The sequence below is a fragment of the Malania oleifera genome, chromosome 10 (assembly GCF_029873635.1).
Source record: "Malania oleifera isolate guangnan ecotype guangnan chromosome 10, ASM2987363v1, whole genome shotgun sequence".
Classification (NCBI taxonomy): domain Eukaryota; kingdom Viridiplantae; phylum Streptophyta; class Magnoliopsida; order Santalales; family Ximeniaceae; genus Malania; species Malania oleifera.
In genome coordinates this window covers 54,298,030-54,319,318 of record NC_080426.1, presented here as the reverse complement: position 1 = coordinate 54,319,318, position 21,289 = coordinate 54,298,030, and positions in this window count along the sequence as shown.

Genomic DNA, 21,289 nt, shown 5'->3' with positions numbered 1-21,289 from the left:
TCGTTGACGATTAGGCTGACTGAGATTTTTATGGTCTTGGTATTTTCTCATCGACGAGAGCAAAGTGTTCGGCGATGAGTGGCCTTTAGTCATTCATCGACGAGACTAAGGGAATCATCAACAAGTTGCCTGTTATTTAGCCTGATCCAACCTAGGTCAATGCATATGAATATATCATGAAAAACATGCATCCAAAGGTCAATTTATATTTTATTTTGAGCTTTGCATCATATCTTATGACTTATGCAAATACAATCAAACCTAATACGAATTACAACTGAAAATATGGATTGTGTTTATCCTTCAGCTCTTCGGTTTCGATGGATTAAGTTGAGTGGTATGTACTTTGTATACCTCATGGCTTCCGTAGCATACTTATCATCCATGCATGCTAAGTCATGATCCTATTCAAAATCTCATTGCAGAGGTAAAATACCAAGTGATTTGTCATTATCAAAACAGGATTGGACTTATAGAGTCAACAATCTCCCCTTTTTTGTAAGCCTAACAAGACTCCCCCTATGATACTGCATGATTTATAATATAGCAATGTAATCCAGACATGTTGTAGAATATGAAATATGAAGTAGTTAACACAATTTAGTCTCTCCGAATTTTCTTACTTAAAATATGCTCGATTTTGCAATATGCCCAAAAACACCTGCTTCCATTTCTCTCCCTTTTGCTATAAAAATTATTTTTGCTCTAGAAAATATTTCTCCCTCTTTTGATCTCGAAACTTTTTTTGCTCTAGTAAATATCTCTCCCCATTTTGACATAAATCAAAAAGGTATACAAAAAAGTATACGTATTTAAATATCTCTCCCCTTTGTTCAAAAAATTTATCTCTCCCCCTTTGTAAAATAATAGTTGTTTTGTAAAAGAAATATTCATATTGAACATACAAATGCAGTTTAATCAACATTTGCAAAGACAGCCAAACAATTCAGTTCATTAAATTATAAAGGTCATGTGCGTATCAACATGTATCATATAACCATAAAACATTTAACATGCAATTAACTATAAATAAAAATTACTTAATTTTTTTTTTAAATTAAATTGCTCCCCTTAGTTATGTATTCTAGTATATTTCTAGGTAACGTCTCTACTATGCATTAGGCCTAATTCACGTTTAATTTGGATAAACCTATCCTCCGGAAGAGGTTTCGTGAATATACCTGCCCATTGTTCATCTCTCCACACAAACTCAAGCCACAGTGCAATCCATAGTCCATTAGTTATTGCTTCATATATAGCGTTTGAGCACAACAACCTCCAGCCGCTATGTATTTAGCTTTGGCTGTGGACAGTGCAACTGAGTTTTGTTTCTTGGAGAATCAAGAAACTAGGGATTGTCCTAAAAAGTGACAAGTGTCGCTCATGTTTTTTCTATCTACTTTACTACCGGCAAAGTCAGCATTAGAATAATTGACAATCTCAAGAGAAGTGTACTTAGGATACCATAATCTAAGTTCAATAGTCCCAATAAGGTATTTAAGCATTCTTTTAACTGCTAATAACTGTGACTCTTTAGGTGCAACCTAAAATCTTGCGCACAAGCATACGCTAAACATAGTATCAGGCCAGCTAGCAATCAGGTATAAGAGGCTACCAATCATTCAACGGTGGAGCTAAACATCCACCAGTATACCTTGCTCATCTTTATCTAATTTTGTGGAAGAACTCATAGGTGTTCCTAAAATTTTACCATCTTCCATGTTAAACTTTTTAAGAAAGTCTCTAATGTATTATGATTGGTTTATAAAGATTCCATGTTTTGTCTATTTGATCTGAAGTTTCAGAAAGAAGTTAAGTTCATCCATTATACTCATTTCAAATTCACTTTGCATGCAACTAGAAAACTCATTGCACAACTCTTCGTTTTTTGCTCCAAAAATGATATCATCTACATATATTTGCACTAGGAGCAAGTTATCATTTTTAGCCTTTATGAAGAGTGTTGTGTTAATCTTTCCTATAGTAAACTCATTATCTAGTAGAAAACCACTAAGCCTTTCATACCAAGGTCTAGGAGCTTGCTTCAATCCATACAAGGTTTTAGTCAATTTATAGACATGATTTGGAAATTTGTGGTTTTCAAATCCTGGGGGTTGTTCAATATAAACTTCCTCATTTATATAACTATTTAAAAATGTGTTTTTTATGCCCATTTGATATAATTTGAAATTCTTAAAAGTAGCATATACCAATAACATTCGAATAGCTTCCATTCTAGCTATAGGAGCAAATGTTTCCTCAAAATCTATGTCGTCCTCCTAGTTATATCCTTGAGCTATTAGTTTGGTTTTGTTTCTAATTACTATGCCATTTTCATCTTTCTTATTCTTATAGACCCATTTTTTTTCCAATAACTCTATGATTAATAGGTGTAGGAACTAATGTCCAAACTTTGCTTCTCTTAAATTGATTTAATTCATCTTGGATGGATATCACCCATGATTCATCCTCAATTGCTTCACTCACATTCTTAGGTTCTTCTTATGATAAGAATGCAATGTGGCTAACCAAATTTCTAAGTGATGATTGTGCAGCTACTTCACGTGACGATTCACCTATAATTTGATCATAGGGTGATTCCTTACATACTTCCATTCCTTGGGTAGTTCATGAACCTCCCTTTCTACTTGATTATCTTCAAAAGATGTTTCCTTAGTTTTAGTGTTCTTATATGAATTATTTTCAATAGACAATTTTTCTAATTCCTTACTTATCTTAAAATCATCCTCATTAGACCTTTTAGAGGCATAACCTTGAAAGATACTTTCATCAGATTTTGCATCAAATTTTCCTAGGTGTCCATTATCTCTAAGAACAAAGCATCTACATCCAAATAGATGGAAATAGGAAATATTCGGTCTATGGCCTTTCCACAATTCATAGGGGGTTTTATTAAGAGTATGCTTAATTAGAACTCTATTCAATGCGTAGCAAGCAGTGTTCACTGCCTTAGCACAAAAATACATAGGCAACTTATGTTTGTTAAGCATGGTTCTAGCCATTTCCTGTAAAGATTTATTCTTTCTCTTAACTACCCCATTTTGTTGTGGTGTCTTAGGTGCCAAAAAGTTATGAAAGATTCCTAGTGAATCACAGTATTCTTCCATACCCTTGTTTTGAAACTCTATATCCCTATCACTTCATATGTGTGTGATCATATAGCCTTTTTCAATCTGAATTCTTATGCATAATTTAATAAAGTTTTCACATGCTTCATCTTTATGTGCAAGAAACAATACCCATATGAATCTAGAATAGTCATCGACAATGACGAAAGCATATAATTTACCACCTAGACTTTTAGTTGGATTAGGACCAAATAGATCTAAGTGCAACATTTGAAGTGGCCTAGTTGTGGAGATAACTTTCTTCTTCTTAAAGTTAGATTTTATTTATTTTCCTAGTTGACATGGATCACATATTTTATCTTTCACAAATTGTGTCTTAGGTAATCCCTTAACTAATTCTCCTTTAACTAGTTTAGATAATAAGTCCATGTTTGCATGTCCTAATCTCCTATGCCAAAGCCAACTATCTTCATTTATAGCAGAAAAGCAAGTTACATGTTGATAAGTAAGATTATCAAGGCAAGTGGTGTAGACATTTTCATGATGATCAGTAGTAAACAATATTTTGTTTTCAAATTTATTCTCTACAGTGCATTTGTCATATTCAAAGGAAACTCTATAACTTTTATCACACAATTGGCTTATACTTAACAGGTCATGTTTTAGACCATCTACTAATAACACATTATCAATAATAAGGGAAGGTTCCTTACCAACCTTACATACTCCAGTGATTCTACCTTTTGAGTTGTTGCTGAAGGTAACAAATCCTCCATCCTTAGGTGTGATGGACGCGAACATGGTTTTATCTTCGGTCATGTGTCGAGAGCATCCACTATCCATATACCATTTGTCTTTGAAGCAGACGATCTCAAGCACACCTGCAATGGACATTTAATTGACTAATTTTGGTACCCATATTTTCTTGGGGCCATGGGAGTTAGTGCTCAACTCTCCTTTGACTTTCCAAAAGTTTTTAATTTTAACATCTTTGTTCTTAAAAGGACGATGAAATTTTATGTGACCTAACTTCTTGCATTTAAAGCATTTAGTGTATCTATAAGATTCTTTAGATGGAACATAAAATTTTTGACCCTCTCACAAAGTGACCCATGTAAAGGTGTTTCTGTTTAAGGTTTTCCTTTCCATTAAAACCAAGACCTTCCTTATCTAGAGAATTTCTTTGAGCTCCAAGAAGTCTTTCAAAATTATTTTAACCCTCAGTGAATTTATAAATAATTTTAGATTTGTCTTCCAAATTTCTTTCTAACTCCTTAATTTTCAAATCCCTTACTTTTATTAAAGAGGTATGAGACTCGTTTTGTTTTTCCAACAGCTTCGAAAATTCCTTTAATTTTAATTTCAAATTAGAATTTTTCTTAGTCATTTTCTCAATCATTTTAAGAATATACAGATATTCCTATTGCAATTCATCATATGAAATCATGCTATCATCATTATCAAAGTCACTAAAATAATATCATGAAGCTGAGTAAAAAGATTGTACCTCGTGATCTTCATGTGCCATTAGACACAGATTAGCAATTTGGTTGTCGCTACATTCAGAGTCTGAATTGCTGATACTGTGTGTGTCTTAATCGACCTTTAGTGCCTTGTTTTTCCTTTTGGACACTTTCTTTAACTGAGGACAGTTTGTCTTGATGTGCCTAACTTCTCTGCAATTATAGCACATAGGAGGATCACCCTTTTGCTTCCTTCTACTCAACTCTCCTTTCTTTTTCTTTTTTTTTTTAAGTTTTGAAATTTTCTAGTATACTTTATGTTCTTCTTTAGGAACTTTCTGAACTTTTTAGTTAGAAGAGCCATATTGTCTTCTGATTGTGAAAAATTCTCTTTACTAGAATTGCTGGAGGATGCTTTGAGAGCAGTTACTTTTTTAGTTTTGTTCTACTCACTCAGTCTTTCATTTATTGTCAACTCGTATGTGATAAGTGACCCGATCAACTCATCTAGAGTCATTGCTTTTAGGCTCCATCCTTCTGCTATGGTTGTAGCCTTTATCTCCCAAACTAGTGGTAGACCCCTAAGAATTGTCCTGCTTATTTCATAGGTAGGGTAAGTCTTACCAAGAGCATGCAATGAATTTGTGATGTGGGTGAACCTGGGAACATAGATTGGATTGATTCACTAGAAGAAAATTTAAATGCATCGTATTCACTTGTAAGCATGTCTATTCTACTGTCTTTTACATCTTTAGTGCCTTCATATGTGACTTCTAATTTATCCCAAATTTCCCTAGCAATTGTACACGCCATGACCGTATTAAATTCATTTACGTCTAAAGCATAGTATAGCAGATTTATTGCAGTAGCATTTATTTGAAGAGCTTTCTTGTCTTCATCTGTATATTCATATTCACTCTTAGGTATATTTTCTTCCTCTACAATTTTCATAGGAATATGATTTCCTATTGAGACAACTTTCCATACTTTCCAATCAGCAATTTGAAGAAAGATTTGCATTCTTTGTTTCCTGTATGTGTAGTTAACACCAAAAAAATGGGTGGTCGTGTGGATGAGTGTCCCTCACCTAATGGGGTTACATCGATTTGTGTCATTGTGATCTTTTACAAAAAAAAAAAAAAAAACGTTTAAGTCTAGTGCAACCTAGCTTTGATGTCAAATGTGAATTTATATGTATTCCCAAGAGGGGGGTGAATTGGGTATTGTTAAAATATAGGAGTCTTAAGTCCTAATTTTAAAAACTTACAATCAAACATGCACAAGCTACTTGTCAATCAACTCAGTATTTCACAACTTATCAATTTAATGTGTGATTTTATCAATCAACCAATATTACCCAACTACTTACAAACGTACTGATTATTTAACATATACACAACAACCAAATAATTAAGTGCAAGCGGAAATTAAAAGAGTTAAAGAAAGAGTGATGCAAACATGGTTTTTACAAGGTTCATCCAACCTGGCTTACATCCTCACCTTGGGTAAACTACCCAAGGATTCCACTATACTGCTCGTTAACTTGGAACGAAGCTTCTAGTTACAACTACTGCTTACAAGAGACGTAGCTATCTCCTAATCCACTACTTACAAAAGGTGTATCTTCCTCCTCACAATTCACAAACCTGACCATTAATACAAATAACAATTAAATATTCCTGAATACTCAACCACTTCTCAATAAGCTAGTGAGTACAATCAGCCCTAAGCACTCCAATAAGGTATATGAAGCTCAAAAGAGAATATATTTTTCTCAATGTTTTTAGAGTTGTAAATGTTGTGAATATTGGATGTTGGGTTATGTTTTTGAGATGTATATAGATGTTGAAACTATGGTATATTATTGAAGAGTTGTTATTATTCCCACTATGTAACTGATACAGAGCCAGATATAGGTAATAGAATATGTGGCACCTGGGCCCCACTTGGTGGGTTTGAGGCGTAACGAGGCGGTGTCAGAGATTTGTTTCAAATAACACTCCATACCTTAGTTTTGGGTTCGGGGCGTTAAATTTTTGGTATCAGAGCATTAGGTTTTGGAATTCTGCAGACTTAAGGATGATTAGTTCTAGAGTATAAGAATAGGTGACAATGAGGATATGAGATGGGTAGACAAGAAAATTAAGAAGTTTAGGATTTTTTTTTTATAGCCTGGAAGCGGAAATACGTCAACGATTTCCTGTGATTTTTTCGAAGCAGTTGACGACCTCAAAAAAGCCATAGTAAACCTTAGATGATTTCATTTCTAAGCTGTGAGACTAGTCCTAAATTGAAAAGTTGGGTGTATATTGGGATATGATAATGGAATTCTTATCTCCTTTCAGTTCTATTTTCAGGCTAGATCGTAGGGATGACGATGTAGGGATTGAAGGAAGAGATGATTCGAAGACTTCTAGTGAAGAGGATATTAATACCTCCACGATGCTGCGGGGTATAGTCTGACAGGTTAGGGTAGAAATGAGGAAGGATACTAGAGGGTAGAACTGTCTAGTGGTAGATCAGGGCTATAGCATCAAGGAGTTTATGAGATTGAACCCTCCTACTTTTGAGGGAGGCCCTGATCCACTGGCTACAGAAACTAGGTTCAGCAAATTAAGGAGATACTGGAAGTACTGCACGGACGAAAAGAAGGTCCGCTATGACGCATTTAAGATGGCAGGGGATGCGAAATGTTGGTGGCTTTCTGTGAAGCTGCTAGAGGAACAGAGGTTAGTCAAGATAGCTATGATGTGGGATCGATTCAAGGAGCTATTCTTTGATAGGCATTTCCTCTTATTTATCAGAGAGGAAAAGATTAAAGAATTTACTAAACTGACCATAGGGGAATATGGTTGTGAGGGAATATGCGGTTAAATTTGTTGAATTGTCGCATTTTGCTCTGTTCCTAATCTCGAACGAGGTGAGAAAGGCTAGGAAGTTTGAAAAAGGCCTAAGATAAAGAGTTTATGAGCTTGTAGTGGGGTTCCAGTTCTATAAATTTTTTGACTTGGTGGACAAGGCTTCGGTGCTAGAAAAGACCATTTAGGGCAGTACAAAGCTGACAGAGCAGAGGAAGAGGCCTGCACCTTTCAATTTTCAAGCTAAGGGTAGTCAGGTATTGTGGAAGAGAGAGAAGGATGTTGTGGGCTTGAGACAAAAGATGGCAAATCGGGGTTATTTTGGTTATCTGGATAATTTATCTTACTCTTTATGTTAGAAATGTAATAAGAGGCATGGGGATGAATGTCATGTTGGGGGTCCTAACTATTATAGGTGCAATAAACCGGGGCATATTAGGAGGAACCATTATAAACTGCTGCCTATTGCACCTGCACCAAACCATATCCGTGGAAATCAGCAAGTACCCCAAGGTGGAGGTGGTCCAGCACGTGTGTATACGATGATCCTAGATTAGGCAGATAAAGCCAAGGTGGCAGGTACGAGTTTATGTTTAAGATAATGATGGTTTTATTTAATTGTAGATGATGCAAAAATTTATATGGTAGTATATATTGAACTGTATGAGATATAATGAGTTAACAATTGTAGAAATGTGGAAATGAATAATTAGCAGAATTTCAAGGACGAAATTTCTTGAGGGGAAAATGTAGAGACCTAGAAAAAAAAAAAAAAAGTGGTAGCACTTTTCTGAAGTGAAGAGAAAATCGGCAACGATTTTGTGGCATTACCGCGAGTCAGTAATTGATTAAACGGTAAAAATGGGGTCGGTTAAAGAAAAAACCAGTGACGATTTTCTAGAGGTTTGAGAAAACTAGTGACAGTTTTCTGCGTAGAGGTGATATATAGAAAGATTCTACAAATGTGTTTCAAAGGAAATCAAATTGTTCCTTTCGTTTTCTCCGAAAACCTACATTTCCCTTCTTTATTTTCTTTGATTCTCGCTCCATTAAGGCTTGTTTTGATGATCTGGAACTATCACAAGGTTCGTGGGATGATTCTCTGCAAAGTTAGTGGAGCAGATTGTTGATTTGGGGTTTTGGGGCATTATCCCAAAAATCAGGATATGTGAGATATTTTAAAGTTTTATTGTTAGATTGAAGTATATGGAACCTAGGAAGTATCAAATGAGTGATTTTTTTTTTATTTTTTTTGAGATTTGAGTTGATAAATTAGGGTTTTGAATCAAGGTTCGGGTGAGCATCATAGGCATCTTTTTGGGGTTTCTACTGGCGTAGTTCAGGAAATTAGGTAAGGGGAATATATTAAATCAGGATTTTTGAGGAAATAATTAGTGGAAAATGGAAATATTATGTATATATGTATATGATTTTCTGGTGAGTTCTGAAAAGCCAACCGTTTGAATTGTAAATTTCTGAGCCTAGGGATGTGCTACTAGATATTATTTATGAAAATGGAAAGTTAAAATGATAGATTTTCTAGTTAATTATGTAAGAAATTAAATGTATATTTTCAGTATATGAATGATGATTATGGGTTGGCTTATTTTCAATGAACGTATGAAAATATGTTGTTAAATTGTGTGGCATGAGTAAAATGAAGTTGCTATGTTTAAACTATGATATATGTGTGAGATGTAGGAGATACTGGAAATGTATTGAGAATTAAGTTGTTATTTAATTTATGTTGCATGTGTTTGGTAATATTAAATTACAATGTATGGTTTGAGAACTTCGGTGGACTAGAAAAGGGCATAGTACTGTTGCAGATATGTATGGTAGCGCTAGTGCACCCACACGTCTTAGATAGAGTGTGGAGACGGGATGGTCGATTGTGTTAAGAAGGGTAGTTTCCCCCTAGAGTCTAGACCAATATGGGAATAGCCATTCAGACCTACAAACTGTAGAATGTGGTTGATTTAACTTTGGAGGGCCAACCAAGGTTAAGTTCAGCCCTCGGGCCGCACAATCTGTCATGGGGCAGAAGCATGACTATGATTTTTCACCAGTATAAAGGGTTCTAAACGCATAATTGTAAGTTTAACCATTGATAATATGAGAACAATGAATATGGAAATAGCAAGTACGGGAATAACAGATATAGGAACAGCATATGGAAATGATATAAAAATAGAAAATGTGAATGCAGACATGAATACATAAATGAGAAATGTAGAATATGAATGCAAATGTAATAAATGACACAGAGATAATAGCACAAAGAGTAATGTAGTAAAGTATTATTAGTACTAAATATAGTAGTATTACATGTATTTGGGTTGAAATGTACTCTTCGCCTGAGGGCTTGCTGAGAAAGGCAAGTGCCATGATAGGTATCAAATGTAACTGTAGGTTGCATAACGTATTAGGGTAGAGGGAAGCTACTTGTATGGGTGTGTAATCTTCCCTATTCTTGGGAGCTTATTTCAGTAAACCTTTGTGTGAATGTGTGAGAACGAGATAAACTAACCACCTAAGGGCTTACTGAGTAATGTAAGTACCTTGATATGCTTCAGTTGTGATGGTAGGTTCCTTAAGGTATCACAACAGGGGTGCTACTTGTATGGGTGGATAATCACCCTAATCCTTGAGAACTCTCGTTGGTAAAATACCTTGCACGTGTTTGAGTAGGAATAGGGAATGATTTCATATTTGTGGTTTCTTTTATAATTAATGAATATATATATATATATATATATATGTTGTACATAAACCTTATGATAGCTACACACTAATTTAATGTATTCGATCCTTATGGAGATGTGTCTTACCCGATAGTTGAATTTTATCCTTTCAAAACCTTCGTGGGATTGAGCTTAGTGAGCTCAAGGCTGGTATAGCACTTTTGAGAGAGAGAGAGAGAGAGAGAGAGAGAGAGAGAGAGAGAGAGAGAGAGAGAGAGAGAGAGAGAGAGAGAGAGAGAGAGAGAGAGAGAGAGAGAGAGGGTATAAACTATGGATGTGTATATTTTTGGGGTTGTAATATATTTATGTTTTTAAAGTTGTAAATGCTATGAATATTGGATGTTGGGTTATGTTTTTGAGATGCATATAGATGTAGAAACTCTAGTATATTATTGAAGAGTTGTTATTATTTCCGTTTCGTAACTAATATAGAGTCGAGTATAGGTAATAGAACACGTGGCACCTGGGCCCCACTTGGTGGGTTTGGGGCGTCACGAGGCAGTATCATAGATTTATTTCAAATAACATTCCAGACCTTAGTTTTGGGTACGGGGCATTATAGAGTAAGCCTCAATAAGGCTCCCCCTTATAATAAGCATAGTCTTAACAAGATTTCTAGAGTAATAAAATTACATATTAGAATTCATATTAGACATTTAGCAATGGACATATATCATGGCATATCAAGTATAACTCTCCCTGAATGAAATATATTCCATACTCAATAAGATTAGAATTTCATTCATTAAGAATACTTTATTAACATCTAGAATATTCAAACCATCATGCTGATACTTTGTCAATTTTTAGAATATTAAAATCTAATAGCATCATGTTCAATATGCTGGATTTTATGTGCTCATTTTCATGCTCAATTTTGCTAAGTTTCTCCCCCCTTTTGATATAAAAAAAAAAAAATGATCTAACAAGAATAACAGTATGCAAAGTACTAAGGACTATAAATTACTATGCAATTCTCATGAACATGATCCATAAGTCATCATGCAATTCACAATGTAAGCATCCATCTAGCATTCAACATGCAAAAATGTTTAAAATGAACCAAATCAAGCATGTGAAATAACATAGTCAAAAGAAACAGGAAAGTAGAAAGAGAAAAACCACATAAAAGAGCAGTGTCAGACGCAAATATTACATTCCAAGTTTGTTCGTTTGAAGAAAATAACTACGCATCATCTTCTACATCAATTTCAGTTCCTTCCTCATCATCATCTTCATCTTCAACTTCATTGCCATCCAAGCTTGTCTCCATAGGAGTCTTGCCTTATGAAGAAGAAGAATAGGCCATATATTGTTCAATTAGTCCAAGCCTCTGGTCAAAAGAACTGTAACTCGACTGAAGCGAGCTGAAATTAGTATGCACTTCGCCACGAAAGTCATTCAACTACTGCTGATGAGATGTAAACTAGGAGGGTGCATCATCCGCTGGACGTGCAACTTGCTAGGGTTCTTGACCTTGATGCTGTGCTGGAGCTGGTGGTGGTTCTCTACGTACCCTCGCACCTTTTGGCAACCATCCATGACCTTCATACTTGATGTAACCCATTTGTTTAACCGTATGTTGACTTTTTTAGTCCAATCCCTGGTTTTGATAATGACAAACTGCAAGTATCTTATGTGTGTATTCAGTGCTTAAGCAGGCTTAATACTTTAGCGCACACATAAGGAAGAGATGGAATCTAGAAGGAACATAAAGACCATAAATCTAACGCATTCCATGAAGACTCGTGAGCAAGAAGATTGAAGACAGTCAACTTCAATTAGAAATGCATTTTAGTTTCTAAATTTGGTATGTAATATAATGCATTGCATGCATGATATGAATGGATAGCTCCGAACGACCATAGATAGACCCTAGGGACCAACACAAATCATATAAAAGATTTAGAAATAATTTAGGGTGAAATTTGGGCAAAAAATAGACTTGGTCGACCTACATTGGTTTTCTAGGCTTAATTTAAAAGTTTGGTCAACCAAATCCTTGGTAGTATAAATGCCTTAGTCGACCGAACCAAGTCTGATTGACTGAACCATGGGTGTTACAAATTCCTCAGTCAACCAAATCGTTCAGAAGTCAATATTTTGACTTCGCACAGTCGACCGAACCGTTTAGAAGTCAACATTTTGACTTCGCATGGTTGATCGTTCTAAAATGAACATATCGTTCATGGTCAATCGAGCCAACACATGTCTAACACCCTACCAACCTGGTCGACCGAACTCATAGTTAATTTTGGCCATGGTTGATCGAACCTAGTTGAGTGGTCGACCGAACCAGTAACGGCTGACCAAACCCATGAAGGTGTTCAAAATCGCTCGGAGATGGTCGACCATTTTCTTAGTTCAAAATTTCCACTATAGACTGGACCTCTTAAAGTGGTCGACCGAACCCTTAATTTGGTCAACCGAACCTTTGGGGTTGGTGAGATTTTAACCACGGTTAAATAGGGTCAATTTTTATTAAACATAATTAAATAATTCCCAAAATTCCCTTTATATCCCCAATGGTCATATTTTTCCCAATATCTATATATACCCCCTCATAACTCCAGATTAGCAACTTGATTAGCCCAAAAGCTCTCTCATATTTTATCCTTAATCTTTCACTCTATTTTATTATTCCTTTGATATATCTTACAAGAGAGCATTGTTTTAAACATTCTTTGGGCATTTGTTTTACAAATCAAATATCTTTCACTCTCATATATTATTCATTTTCATATATTACTTTTAGAGTATTATTTTAGTTTCTCCCACTCATTTCATTTGATAAATATTCTTGGGAGTTAATATTATTTGGTCGTGAATCTTGCACATCCATTGCAAGATTCAAATGCTTATTTGTTTGTGCTTGCGAAAATATTTTTGAGCCATTAACCCTAGATTCTCCGACACCTTATTGAGAAAGATATTTTTTGGAGAAATTTCTTGTTTGGGCATAAAATCTTTGAGCACTCATCATACACATTTTTTACTCAAAGATTATATTGAGAAAAACACCATACTCCCACTAAGCTTGTATTCATATCATACGTGAGGGCATTGTGCTTATTGTTGTACACATCTGCTTAGTTTAGAAGCATATTTGTTGTACGAAAAATACTTTATTGATTATCTGTTGTATTCTCGACGGGCTGTCGAAAGAGGGAGACTAGCCCAATGAATAGTCTTGGACTTGTTCAGACTCGGTTAGGAGAGCACCGAATTAGTTTAGACCCGATTAGGAAAACTAGGTGCACCAGCCTGTAAGGTGTTGTAAACGATGTCACTCCACCCGTGAAGTGAGCAACTAGTGGAATCCTTGAACTTTGGTTTAAAGCAGGGACGTAAGCAGTATTGTCCGAACCCTGATAACATTTATTGTGTTTGATCTTAACTTCTGCAATTTAAATTTCTGCACTTGAATGTTAATGTTTTATTATTGTGAATGATTGATAAAATGAGCTTGCTATACTTGTTCTGATTATTCACATAGTTAAATATGTGTTAGGTAATTGGTATTCGTTTAGACAGACCCTAGGTTGTGTTTTACTACTGTTGGTTTAATTTGACCTAGGAGAAAAAAATTTTAAATACCCAATTCACCCCCGTCTTGGGAATACACCAATTCCAACACCATACTGGAAGAAAATATATCATAATGGGTTCTTGCTATATAAAAGAGAGGATGGAGTAGAAACGCCCAGATGATTAAAAATAAGGCTTAAAATTCCTTTGTATGGAAGAATTAACGTATGAGTTTCTTCTCTCAAAATCATCCATTTTAAGATTAATATCGGAAATTCAAGCTTCTTCCCCTTTAGTAGGGGTGTACAAAAATTACCAAAAAACCAAAAATCGGACCGAAACCGAACCGAAACACATTTCGGTTCGGTTTTCTGGTTTGCGATTTCAGTTTCGGTTTTGAAATATAAAAAATTTCAGTTTCGATTTCGATTTCGGTTTTGGACCAAAACCAAACAGAAAAAACTAAAAAATCGAAATAATAAATATTAGTTGTATAATTTTATATAATACTGATCATGTTGCCTGTTGGATCGCCAGTTGCCGGCGAGAAACCACCTCTGAATCCACCATGGCTACCGCCTACCAAAGTCAGAATAGTTCAAGTGCTTGTGGTAGTTCTTCTAGGTTTAATCGTCAATCTCCATCTTCGATTTGGAATGGACTCTAACAAGTCCCGAAACTACTTGCATCCTCGGATCTGGGTAAACAACATTCAACACCAGGTTTTTCTTTCCAAGCTTGACGCCATTTGGGCCTTCAAATCTGCCGCCGACATGTTCAATGACTCCAACTCCATGAACTCCGACGAGAAAGCCACGCCGAACAATCTAGCCTGCAGCCTTTCCCAGTGGGTAGTGACCTTCTCATGCAGAAATCCAAAGAGAAGAAAGATGCAAAAGTAGGAACCACAAGAAAGGGAAGAAAGCGAAGACAGATAGAGCTGTAAAGGTAGAAAGGGAGGTACAGATAAAGGAAGAAAGCCGAGGTAGGCAAAGGTAGAGAGGGAGAGGGTGCTTTCTTCCTGTGTCCCACATCGGTTGGAAATGGTAAGAAAACAAGTATCCCCACCTTATATATTTTATTTGGATCCAACTTTAGGCATGTATCATGTTTTTGGCTTTGCAATTAAAGCCTTGGCCCAGGAGTTATATAATGGGCTATGGCCTGTTGATGCAGCCCAACTTGGGTTCAAGTTGTTTGATAGTTCAAAATTTAGTAAAATTGAAAATAACCAAATCGAACCACAAAGTTCACGATCTGGTTTGTTCATAAACCAATAGTATACGGCTTGCTTTCAGTTTAGTCATTTTGAAAATCGAGGAGTTCGGTTCAGTTGGCGATTTGGAAAAAACCGAACCAAATCGAACCGTGTACACCCCTACCCTTTAGTAAGCACCACATCAAAAAATAGTCAAGATAGGAGACATGGTCATGTTGTCCTATTCTAGACAAGATGTGAGTGATAAGTTTTTTAATAATTTGAACTTGAAGATTAAGTTGCCTATGCAAGGAAGGATGACCAAAGTAAATAGGTGCTTCAGTCATAACCAAAGGTTAAAATTCCTCAGGGATAAAATCTTCAGCCATAATACATGATTGTCCAAGGGGTGGACACTCAAATTCTCCCTCTCTGATTCTTAGTCTAGCAACAAAAGTTTGTGGAGTGAGGGCAAAGGATTTGTCCATAACTTGAGTGGAGATCACAATTTCACCCTTCACCATATTTGCATAGAAAATCTTAACAAGATTTGGATACATGCCTCTTGCTTGATATACAATAAATCTTTCCCAACCTAAAGCGTTGAACAAAGACAAAATATTAGGAAAATCTTCTCTAAAAAATTCAACATCTAGAACCTTACCGAATATGGGTTCGGTTGCATGAATGTGTTCTTGATAGAGTTTCTAAGCATAAGGTGTCATCAGCCATCGCTCAATGTCATTGCTGTCATTTTTCCCAGAGGTGGAACCTTGGTTTGCAGCTAGCTTTGTTCTTGGCATGTTTGTGAAGAAAGTAAATGGTGGAACCCTTCAAAAAGAAGTGGGAATGAAAGATTGAAGGATCTTTTGAAGTTTAATCAATTGAATCTTCGTGAAAAGGAACTGGGAGACAAAGGAGAGAGAGTTTAGGAGAGTAGAGAAACAGGGTCAGGAGACTGAAGAATGAAAAGTTAGGGCTTTTACGAACAGTAAGTATATATATTGTCATGGGTTAGTAGACTGTGCTCGAAAAGTTAGTTTCCTGAGCTGTGTATTTATTCAGACTTTCACAAGTCAATTGACTGCACCTCAAGGAGTCAGTCACCTAATGAGCTTGATCCTGAAAGACTAGTGCATTAGAGAATATCTAGTCGACCGAGGATAAGTTGTCAGTCGCTTGACCTTTAGTATTTTGACCTACTTTCTTATCTAACTTAACCACTCATTAAATTTTCTATTTTAAATTAATTCTCTATTGTGTAATAAATCTAATTCTCGTCATATAGATATGAACCTATCCTCAAAAAGAGGTTTTGTAAAAATATTCGCCCATTGTTCATCCATATTTACAAATTCAAGAATGATGTCTTCTTTTTGCATATGATCTTTCAAAAGGTGATGTCTAATGTCGACATACTTGGTCTTAGAGTGAGAAATGGGACTTTTGGAAATATTGATGGCGCTAGTGTTATCACATTTAATTGCTACAGCCAAATATTACAAATTAAAATATTTTAACTATTATTTCATATATAGAGTTTGAGCACAACAGCTACCTCCTGCCAAATGCTTTGCTTTAGCAGTGCACAGTGCCACAAAATTCTTTTTCTTGGAGAACCAAGAAGCCAGAGATCATCCTAGGAAGTGACAAGTGTCACTACTACTTTCGATCAATTTTACATCCTACACAATCCTCATCCGAATAACTAATCATCTCAAAGCCTTTATCTTTAGGATACCATAGAACTAAGTGATATGTCCCTAAAATGCAAGATTTTAGACCGTTATCTAACTTTGTTTATCCTTAATTTATTAATTATTTACCCATTCTTATCGTTGTTTGGAGCTAAGCAAGGTTTTTTGGTCTTTTCAGGAAAATAGGTTAAAACTAAGGAGTTAGGCGTACGAGATACTTAAGAAGTATTTGGAGTACACAAAGCTCGAAGTCAAATGCTTAGCCAAACTCCCAAAGCCTCAGATCATTAGAGAAGAGGAAGTCTTTGTTTGACCAAGTGATGGAACCAGCAGCACAAGGAGCAAACCAGTCTTCCACTGCAGACTCTGCCTAGAAAATACTGAGAGCATTGACCAAGTAGTCGACCAAGAAACCTTGAGGGGCGACTATGTCTAGTTCTTGAGAAGTCCTAAAGATTTAGATCCTGCAAGTCTTGACCATCAACTCAATGAGCAAGACCTTGAAGTGCGACTTAGTCAAAGATACTGAAGATTTGAATTCTTGATTTCCCACGAGTCTGGACCAGGGCACACACGAGAGGAGCATGAGAGCGACTTGGTCGATGGCGACTATCTTCTATATGAGATATGCTATAGACTTTCCTAAACTGTAAAATAAAATTTGTAAACCCTAGAGCCTATATGTATTCGCTATGAACATAAGCTTTGGGTTCCTCTTTGGCCTCTTTTAGGTTAGTGACAGGCCTAGAACACCATTGAGAGCCATCACTCCATTGCAAGGACAGCCATTTGTGAGAGAGGACTCAAATAGCAAGCAGTGATTTTTATATTCTTTGTTAGATTAAATGATCATTCAGTTGTACTTATAGTCATTAGTGACAGACGATTCCAATACAAAGGATTGATCCTTTTACTCGCTTTATCTTTACTGCTTTTATTTAACTACTTTTTATTTATTGCTTTGTGTATGATGAAAGGATGCATATAAGGATAAGCATTACTATAGTTTTAGTCAGGTAGAAGTAGTTGGCTACGAATTCGCGGAGGTGTTCGTGTGATCGTTGAGATAGGGTATACTCTAGTTCCCAATTGTACTCCGGACGGTTGGTGCACCCTTGCCACTCTGTGCCCTCAAATGTCCCTCTCCCGCTTTGGCCTGAGAATCTTGAGTTAGTACTCTTATGTATATCTGGCTGAACGTAGTCAAAGGCACAGCGTCCAGCGTCTAAGTCATATATAAGAATCACTTTGTAGGAGTAATGTAACGTAGATTTTATCTGCTTTCCAGTAGGTGTTAGCACACTCATTGCAAAATACCATCTTTTCATACTCATTGCAAAATACCACTTTTTTACTTTTCTTTTACACAAGGCAATAATAAACTGATTTGGAAGTGGTTTGATAACTGCGCTTCAGGTCCCTGTGGATTGACACCCGACTTCCCCTACTTTATACTGAACTTGAGATTAGTTAGGTTTTATAAATATTATTTTTGGTAGTTAAAGACCCAAGTCTTGGTGAGCTTGCCAAATTTTGGCGCCGTTGCTGAGGACTTAGCTATGGTTATAAGCCAACTTCCATTTTAGAGTATTGTTGCCTTGTTTTCTAATTTGCTGTCCCTTTATTTTCATATTTTTATTTTTATTTTTATTTTTGTTCACTATTTCAGAAGTCTTTAATTTTTGTGCTTCATGTGTGTATGTTTGGTTTGTGTTCTTGGGACCATGAGATAGTTCAAATAGATCCTGAGATTGAAAGATCATGTAGGTCCTTTAGGAAACTTACTTCTAATCTAGAGATTGCTTAGTTGTTTGAGCCAAAAGTCATGGCCGAACAAGACCCACCGGTTCCTACTGATCAACTCCCAGAACCCTAAGCTCCCCACCTACCTGTGGTGGGAAAGCAACCACTTTGGCTGCTTAGGGACTACTTTGTGCCTAATGCATACACATAGTCGTCTTACACCCGGTTCCCAAATGTTCAGGTGGCACAATTCGAGATTAATACTTTGACCATCTCATGCTGCACACCTTTTATGAGAACTCCACAAAAAATCCTTATCAGCACCTGAATGAGTTCCTGGAGATCTGCTCCACCATTCGAATACCCAATTTTAGTGATGACGCTCTTCATCTTAGGCTCTTTCCATTCTCCCTGAAGGATAAGGCCAAGTATTGGTTGACGTCCTTAGAGCCAAACTCGGTGACCAATGGGGCCACCATGCAACACGAATTCCTAAAAAAGTACTTCCCAATTGGGAAGACTAACCAGCTACGAAGGGAAATCACGATTTTCACACAGATGGATGGGAAACTTTTCTTTGAGACTTAAGAGAATTTTAGGGACATGCTTTGTAAATGCCCACACCACCAGGTCCACAAGTGGCAATTGGTGCAAACGTTTTACAAAGGGTTAGCTGAGAGAGATAGGTCCATGGTAGATGCCTCGTGCGGAGGTACTTTCCTCACAAAGCATGAGAATGAGGCATGGGTTCTCTTCGAGAATCTTGCTAAGAATTCTCAGTAGCACACTGCTGGTGCTCATAGACCCCCCCCCCCCAACCCATCCACTTCCAAACTAAAGGGAGTTTACGAGTTGGCTACAAGCCATGACCTAGCCCTTACCCTGCACTCCATATCCAAAACATTAGAGCAATTCTTGTCCCTAGGACCATAATCGCATACAATGGCCAATGCAGAGGTTTGTGCAATCTGCTCAGACCCTTCTCATACATGCTATAATTGCCCACACATGCCTTCCTAGCTTGAGTTTGTGTAGGAGGAAGTGAAAGCCACCTACAATTGGTAATAGGATCATAAGTCCCTAAAATGTATGATTTTAGACCCTTATTTACCTTTTTTATCCTCATTTTATTATGTATTTACCTAGAGTTCTCATTGTTTAGAGTTATGCAAGATTTGTTTGTCTTTTCAGGAAAAATAGGTTAAAACCATGGAGTTATGCATTACAAAAAGCCACAGAGGATTTGGAGGATTCAAAGCTTGAATTCAGACATTCAGCCAAGCTCTAGAAGCTTCAGATCATAAATAGACAAGAAGATGATGCTTGACCATGTGGCGTGACCAGTGTCACATAAGGGCGATTTAGTCTTTCACTACGGACTCCAAGATTTAGACTGAGATCAGAATGCCGCAAGGTTTGACTAAGTGCTCGACCAAGTGACCCACTAGGGTGACCACGTCAAGATACTGAAATCGAAGTGAAATTTAGAAGTACCGAAAGTCTCGATAAAGTGTTCAACCAAGAAACCTTCAGGGGCGACCATGTCGAGATACAGAAATTTCCTAAAAATTGAGATGCTACAAGTCTCGACCATCAGCTCGACCATCAAGACCCTGAGGCATGATAAAGTTGAAGATATTGAAGATTCAAATCCTTGACTTCTTGTGAGATCTAACTAAGGCACGAACAAGAATGACAGAAGAGTGACTTGGACGACAGCGACGATCTTTTACGTGAGATTTGCTGCAAACTTTACTAACTTGTAAAACAACCCTTGTAAACCCTAGAACCTATAAACATTCTCTACAAACAGAAGCTTTGGGTTCCTCTTTGGCCTCTCTTAGGTTAGTAACAAACCTAGAAAGTCATTGAGAGTCAAGCTAGAGTAGGAGTAGAGTAGTTTTGGTTCGTGTATGGAGTGTCGGATGGCCTGTGACAACTAACGGTGTTCAAACAATAGCCGTGTATATTAGATGATCTCCACTTGTACTTCTAGCATTAGTGATAACCGTTTTGAATGATAAAGGGATGATCTTTTTACTCATGGTTTCATTTACTGCTTTCAATTTAATGCTTTACATTTACTTACTGTGTGTTTGATGAAAGATTGCAGATAAGGATAAGCACCGGTAAGTATCAGTTAAAGGGAAATAGTCGGCTATAGAACCGCTAAGGTGTTCGTTATTGTTGAGAAAGGGTATACTCCGATTTTCGACCGTACTCTGGATGGTTGGTGCAACCTTGCTACCTTGTGCCCTTGATCGCCCCTCTTTTGCTTTGGCCCACTCGGCTTAGTACTTCTATGGAAGTCTAGATGAGCATAGTTAGAATCCTGGCATCCAACATCTGATTCGAACCACAGTATTGCTTTGTAGGAGTAGGGTAACTTAGAAATTTACTTTCTTTCCAGTAGTTTAGATTTATTTGCTTTTAGTTACATGCTTTCCAATAGTTGTTAGATAATCATCATTGCAAAATACCATCTTTCACTTCTTTTTCATAAAAGGCTTTAGTAAACTAAATTGGATGTGGTTTAATAACTGTGCTTCAGGTTTCCTTGGATCGATATCTGACTTATCGACTATCTACTGAAGTTAGGATAGTTAGGTTTGATAAATATTATTTTTGGTGGTTAAGGACCCAAGCCTTGGCGAGTGTACCAAATTTTGGCGCCATTGTCGGGGACTTGACTATAGTTATAAGCCGACTTCTACTTTAGAGTATTATTGCCTTGTTCTTTTGATTTGCACTCCTTTTGTTTTCACTTTCTTTGCTAATTTCTATTTTCTTTATTTTTTTTTTTTATGTTTTTGAAGTTTGAATCTATGTGCTTACACGTGTGTATGTTTGGTCTGTGTTTTATGGAACTCAAGATAATTCTGATAAATATTGAGATTGAAAAATCTCGTAGGTCCAATAGGAAACCTATCTCTAGTATGGAGAAGGTTGAGTCATCTGAACTGAAAGAT